The sequence below is a fragment of the Pinus tabuliformis genome, chromosome 1_1 (assembly GCF_031772625.1).
Source record: "Pinus tabuliformis cultivar Carrire ecotype Pingquan chromosome 1_1, CPIR1, whole genome shotgun sequence".
In the NCBI taxonomy this organism is placed as follows: domain Eukaryota; kingdom Viridiplantae; phylum Streptophyta; class Pinopsida; order Pinales; family Pinaceae; genus Pinus; species Pinus tabuliformis.
This window is the reverse complement of record NC_142297.1, coordinates 829888181-829894815: the sequence shown is the minus strand read 5'-3', so window position 1 is coordinate 829894815 and position 6635 is coordinate 829888181.

The window sequence follows — 6635 nt, the reverse complement described above, 5'->3', positions numbered from 1 at the left end:
TGTAACAATACATAGTACAATGCTCCTCACAAGTACTCAGTACTATCTCCACCTGTTACACACAAACTAGCTCAGATCTGAATCAATCACAACTTCAAATCTCCTCCGCTGCTTGCCTGCCTCCACTGTGCAATCCTGCATGAGAATAGATGATAATGGCTGATCCAAACTCGTATTTCCCTTGGCTGAACCACACAATCCTCATTGCCAATACTCAATCCATTGATTGTGCAAATCTCATGCACAACTATAGTCACAACTGACAGCTATCTTGCCCTTTCACTCACCTCTAACACTTGTCTCCACTGAACTGTCCATGCACTGAGTTAACTGATGTATTCTTTAGTTGATTTATGAGTTAATAATTAGTGAATTAATTTATAATTAATTCACATCACTCATCACTAGTGTATTCTGCAGTTAGACTAAATACAACTAGTTCAACTAAGTCAAACTGAACACAACTCCATCAACTCCTCAATCAACTCCACCAAACTCAACCACTTGAGTTCTAACTGAAGTCCATCACGAAATAGCTCAACTGACCCATAAGAAAAGCGTATTTCCTTCTGACAGTTGCATGTGCCACATCCGTAGCTCGAACTGAAGTGCTCCAAGAGGATAAGATAATGTTTATAGTCCAAATATTATTAAGAGCTAATAATATTCGACTGTTCTATTTTTAGCATGACAGTCTAAAAATATACTCCGCCCATATGTCTAAAAATAGAAGTCCATCTATTTTTAACAACATGACCAATCATCCACAAATAGCATCCTGCAACTCATAGACCATGATCCATATGTCTAAAAATAGACATAGTCTAAAAATAGACTTTGTGCCAAAAATAACATGCGGACCCACTTAGTGAAGGCGACTCCTTTCCACTAAGCTCCATCATCTTGTTGCATTTTCAATACATTTTTTGGGCTGCTGGTTAGTTGTCTTGGCCCAAAAAATAACTTATTTCTCTTAATTTTTAAATAAATTTACCACCAAAGATAACCCTTTTGCAGAACCTTGCCCTCAACAGGATAAACTATTTAGTCAAAAGGAAAAATCAATCCAATTGGTAATCTTAATAATCAAGTTAAACAAACAGTACTGAAAAGACAATAGGTTACAGCGTCATTAAATAGCACTGTAAAAACTGTGTCATATGATGTATCTGTTCCTTTCTAATAGAAATTTGGAATAGCTAGCCCTGTCTTTTGTGGAGACTGCCAGTCATATATGTAGACAGATAGATCAATAGATGTTAGTGTGAGAAACTACACTTTTTTCATCCTTTCTTGCAATCACACATTGACATGAAAACAAGCTATGGTCTATCACAAAACATCATATCAAAATTTTCCATCTTTTCCTCACATGCCCATTCGCGTTTCTATATATGGAAAGAGGTAACAAGTTTTCTAAATATTCAAGCAGATGTGGATAGATCTTCGATTGGAAAATGTATTACATTGGTTCGAGAGACAAAAATAAAATAGGGCACTTCCTTTCTACATCATTTGGGGTATTTATAGGAGCAGGAACACCAAAATCTTTGAAGAGATTGTCCCACAAGTGAGAAAAACAAACCTGAAGATTGTGGAATATTTCAAGGAGATTGGGCCTTGGTGTCAAAAATCACATAGGAGAATGTGTTGCAATAGAGAAATTGATTCATCCATATGGGTGGGATATTTTGATGGTGTTTCAAGAAATGGAGTATGTGGGTGTGGGGCAACACATTGTTTTGGTTTCCGCGTAATGCTATCACTTCAATTGGTTTGGGGGTGAAGGTACAAATAACATAGTTGCTTTCTCTATGGGGTTACTGCGTTGTGCTAGCTGGATGGCAATAGAGAAGATAGAGGTTGTTGGTGACTCCAAATTAGTAATTGATTCTGGGTTCACTCCAGACAGATTTTGATACAATCTCAATGATAGGAGATTCAAAACTATGCAAATGTAAAATATTTCTTATATAAAGGAAAATTGGTTTTTTCTGTTTGAAAAAAAAAATCAAATCAGAATTTAAAGCTTTGCAAACTTGCTCCCGACTGGAGATCACAACGATTGCAAAGTAATGTTCATAGTGTGCCTTTGTGGATGAGAGATTCCAAAACACATCGATAAAAGTTTAATCATTGGATATTAATTAAATTGGATTATTGTTTTTGATGTAAATTGTGTGAGAGTGAAAGTAATTTCCATGTTTCAGCTAGATGCTCCACTTATTATTTAGGACAAGAAGTTAAAGAAAAATTGTGTGTGACTAAAATTAATGTCAGATATTTTTGATGGACACTCCACCCATCATCAAGAACCAATAAAATCTTTTTTAAGCAGCTTTATCATCTTTGTCCTGGATGATAAATGGAGTGTCTACAAGAAACTTTTGCCATTGCTTTTTCTCACACATAATTTACATAAAAAAACAACAATCCAACTTGAAGACGTTCCTTTTGCTGGCACGCGGTTTACATCCAGAAACAATAATCCAACTTGAATAGATATGGAAACCTGCATTTGCATAATAATTAAAATTGTTGAGTTAACAAAGCACTGAACCAAGGAGCTCGCTAAATGAAAGAGATACAACTCATCAAGTTCACCATAGATACGAGTATTCAACCGGAAAATCTTGCATAAATTATAAGATGATGGAGAAATTGAGAGGCTTATCTCAAATCAACAAATAAGAAGTGATAATTGGCAAAAAGATTAAAAACTTGAACATGAAATTAGACAAAATAAGAGAAACTACATTGCATTTTATTGAGTGAAGGAATGAATGCAGAGGATGTGATTACATGGTAGGAAGTGACTCTGCCGAGTATCTACAGACTTTCTAGATATAAACTTGATTTGCATATCAAATTTGTCAGACAGATGCACGTTTTTGGAATGAAATACAAAACTTGTCATCATGGAAGGAATAAGATTAGCTGGACTTCATGGAGAGAATGGTGTGTCCAAGACTATAACTATACTGTGTTTGCTAATGAAAATGGAATGAGAATATAGTATATCGGAGTAAGAGCATGACAGAAGGAAAATATATAGTAGTAGAAGTGCTAGAAGGAAAAGATATAGCAGTCAAAATGTGCTCAATGTTCTCCAAACAATGAACTTACACTGTTATATCTTCTCTTCCTTGCAATTTTACCAACGATCGTCGATTCATAGAGCACTTGCCTGGTCTTCTAGCTAAACATGTATTGGTCACTTGGTTTTTGATATCCTCCAACCACTTGTTTTATTGTGATCAAGAATGACATTCTTACATTTATTTCTCTAGCTCCAATTGAAATCAAAATCTACACAATTGAGCATGACAGATATTCAAGAGAAACTGCTCTACTAGGGTCTAGTGCTTATAGAGATAGATCTAGATTATATAAAAAATATTTATTTCTTCTTTAGAATGTTTTTTTTATCTAAATTCATGGGGAGTGAGTGAAAGCAGATTTGGAAATGTTATTAGGAGGCCCACTAATTTTGAATGGGACATCATTCTTTAGATTTTATTCTTGTATGTTTCTTTCCAGATGAACACAGGTGAAAACCAATTACCGTCTCTTTCGAATTAATATAATTTACCAGGCAAACTCAATCAAGCATTTTGAATAATAAATCAGTGGGTTTCTTCTCAGAGAAAAAGTGAAGGATAGACCAGTAGCTCGAACTTTAATGAGAAGGATGGATCATGTAGGGAATAGTGGAAAGTGCAACCTTTGTCAGTTTCCACCTTGTTGGTGTTGCCGAAATACCATAATAAGTGGTTTTGTTGGCACCTAAAGACATGCATGGATAAGCTTCTTGTTGTGAAGAGTTATATTACATCTTTGAAATGAATAGACTTGTTTCAAAAGAACAAATATATTAAGTGTCTGGCTTTTGACTTAAGTTATCTTTAGACATATGGTTGTCTTGTTCTTCAACTTCAGAGTTGTAATCATAAGTGATAGGGCTGAAGCATCCTCTTTGGCCATTTAAAATTGCAACACTTATCAGGGTGGGTGCCATTACATGGTTTGATAGCTATAATCATTGATAGGGCTGAAGCATCTTCTTTGACCATTTAAAATTGCAGCACCTATCAGGGTGAACTGACCCACGAAAGGAAAATCAATCCAAGTGTTAATTTTAATGACTTAGCTACCTATGAGCCCTGTCTTTTGTGGAGACTGCTAGTCATATATGTAGATAGATCGATAGATGTTAGTGTGAGAAACTAAACTGCATTTTATTGAGTGAAGGAACGATTGCAAAGGATGTGATTACATGGTAGGCAGTGACTGTGCCTAGTATCTACAAACTTTCTAGATATAAACTTGATTTTTCATATCAAATTTGTCAGACATATGCACCTTTTTGGAATGAAATCCATAACTTGTCATCATGGAAGGAATAAGATTAGCTGGACTTCATGGAGAGAGAGGTGTGCCTAGGACTATAGTTGTACTGTGTTTGCTAACGAAAATGGAATGAGATAATAGTATATTGGAGTAGGAGCATGACAGAAAGAAAAGCTATAGCAGTAGAAGTTCCAGAAGGAAAAGATATAGTAGTCAAATTGTGCTCAATGTTCTCCAAACAATGAACTTACACTGCTATATCTTCTCCACCTTGCAATTTTACCAATGATCACCAATTCATAGAGAACTTGCCTGGCCTTTTGACTAAACATGTATTGGTCACTTCGTTGTTGATATCTTCCAACCACTTGCTTTATTGTGATCAAGAATGACATTCTTACATTGCTTTCTCTGGCTCCAATTGAAATCAAAATCTACACAATTGAGCATGACAGATAGTCAAGGGAAACTGCTCTATGGGACTTTCTAGAGAGCAAGAGCATGGCATAAGGAAAAGATATAGCAATAAAAGTGCCAGAAGGAAAAGATATTGCAGTCAAATTGCACTCATTTTTCTCCCAACAATGAGCTTTTACCGATATATATATATTCCTCCTTGCAATTATACCTATGATCACCAATCCAAAGAGCACTTACCCAATCTTCTGATTAAACACGCGCTGGTCACTTGGTTTCTGATCATCCACCCTTGCTTTCAATAATTTCCATTTACATGTCGCTATTCTGCCCCACTCTATGCCTTACGATGTTTCCTTTGCAACATTAGGTGCAAATGCTAGTTAAGTAAATGGTAATAATTTAATGTTTATTGATTGGCATGTTAGACGATTAAAATAATTGAGACCATTGGATTGATTTTTAATGGGTATTAGTCGGTATTAATCAATTACTAATCAGTTACGATGCTATGATGCTATTCAACATGATCAGACTCCAAATCCTGCTGCTTGGAACAAAGATCTTTGATATTTCTGGTTTAATTTCTCACGCCTTTGCCACTCAGCCTCAACATGATTCAGAGGCTCTTGACGGCCATTTGCAAGCTTTCTCCCACGTTTCTGTGGCTTTCTCTCGACTACAACAGACCTTCAATCTTTAATTGAGGCAGAGGGTTTTACTACAACAGAGGTTGACTCTTTAATTGAGGCAAAGGGTTCCTAGAGTGCAGGGTTTAATGGATCAGACGGTAAACCAATGGTCCCCTCTTTTATTTCTATAACCACCGAAATTCCAAGGTTTTGATAATAAACAACGAAATTCCAAGGTTTTGAGTTTTATATGATTACCTTTTTTTATCATTACATTTTATTTTGAATAAGTTTTTTGTATTTGTTTTGCAGTGGAAATCACTTGACAATTACACGGGCAAGCAGTGATGTTGTAGCTGTTGAGATGGAACCCTGAGAACAACGAAAGAGATTTTTGAAAGCCTGTATATTAAAGGTGAGAAAATGAGAATGGTGGCCAAAACCCTGAGAACAAAGAAAGGGAATTTTGAAGGCATGTGTATCAAAGGTGAGCAAAACCAACGCCTTTTCAATACGCCTGGTGAGAAAGAATCTCCCAGTCACACAAGAAAGACTAAATTTTAATGTTCATATTTTTCAAACCCGATTCATTTTTAGTTCTAATACAAATTAGGATGAAATGTTAAAAGACAAATCTGTTCCTAAACTAAATTGAAAATGGTTTCCCTTATAGAACGAAATGTTAAAAGACAAATCTGCTCCTAAACTGAATTGAAAATGGTTTCCCTGATAGAACAAAATGTTAAATGTTAAAAGACAAATCTGTTCCTAAACTGAATGGAAAATGGTTTCCTGCATGCACCCTGATATCAAGAAAAAATTAGAAACGCTGAAAATTGAACTTCAACATACGGAGACGCACAAGGAAGCGATTGCATTTGAAGAGGCAATTGTTTCAAATGCGAATGGCAACCAGAGGCTTTATAACAACAAAAGGGATTTTGAAGGCCCAATTATATCAAGGGTGAGTGAAACTAGCTTCTATTTAGGATTCCTAATGAGAAAAAACGTAGTGGTTTGGAATCTATGGGCAACATTGGTACTGGACTTTGAAACCACCGATGGTTTTTCCGTGGGACCGTTAGAACCTGGAAACTTCTATTCTTATTTGGATATTGAAACGCTCTGTGGGCTTCCAATGTAACCATCTAATCTTTAACTGAATTATTTGGCAAAGTTTGTAGTTTAGCAGTTTCGTTAAATTTGGGGATTTCTAAATGTGTCCACGCACTCCCC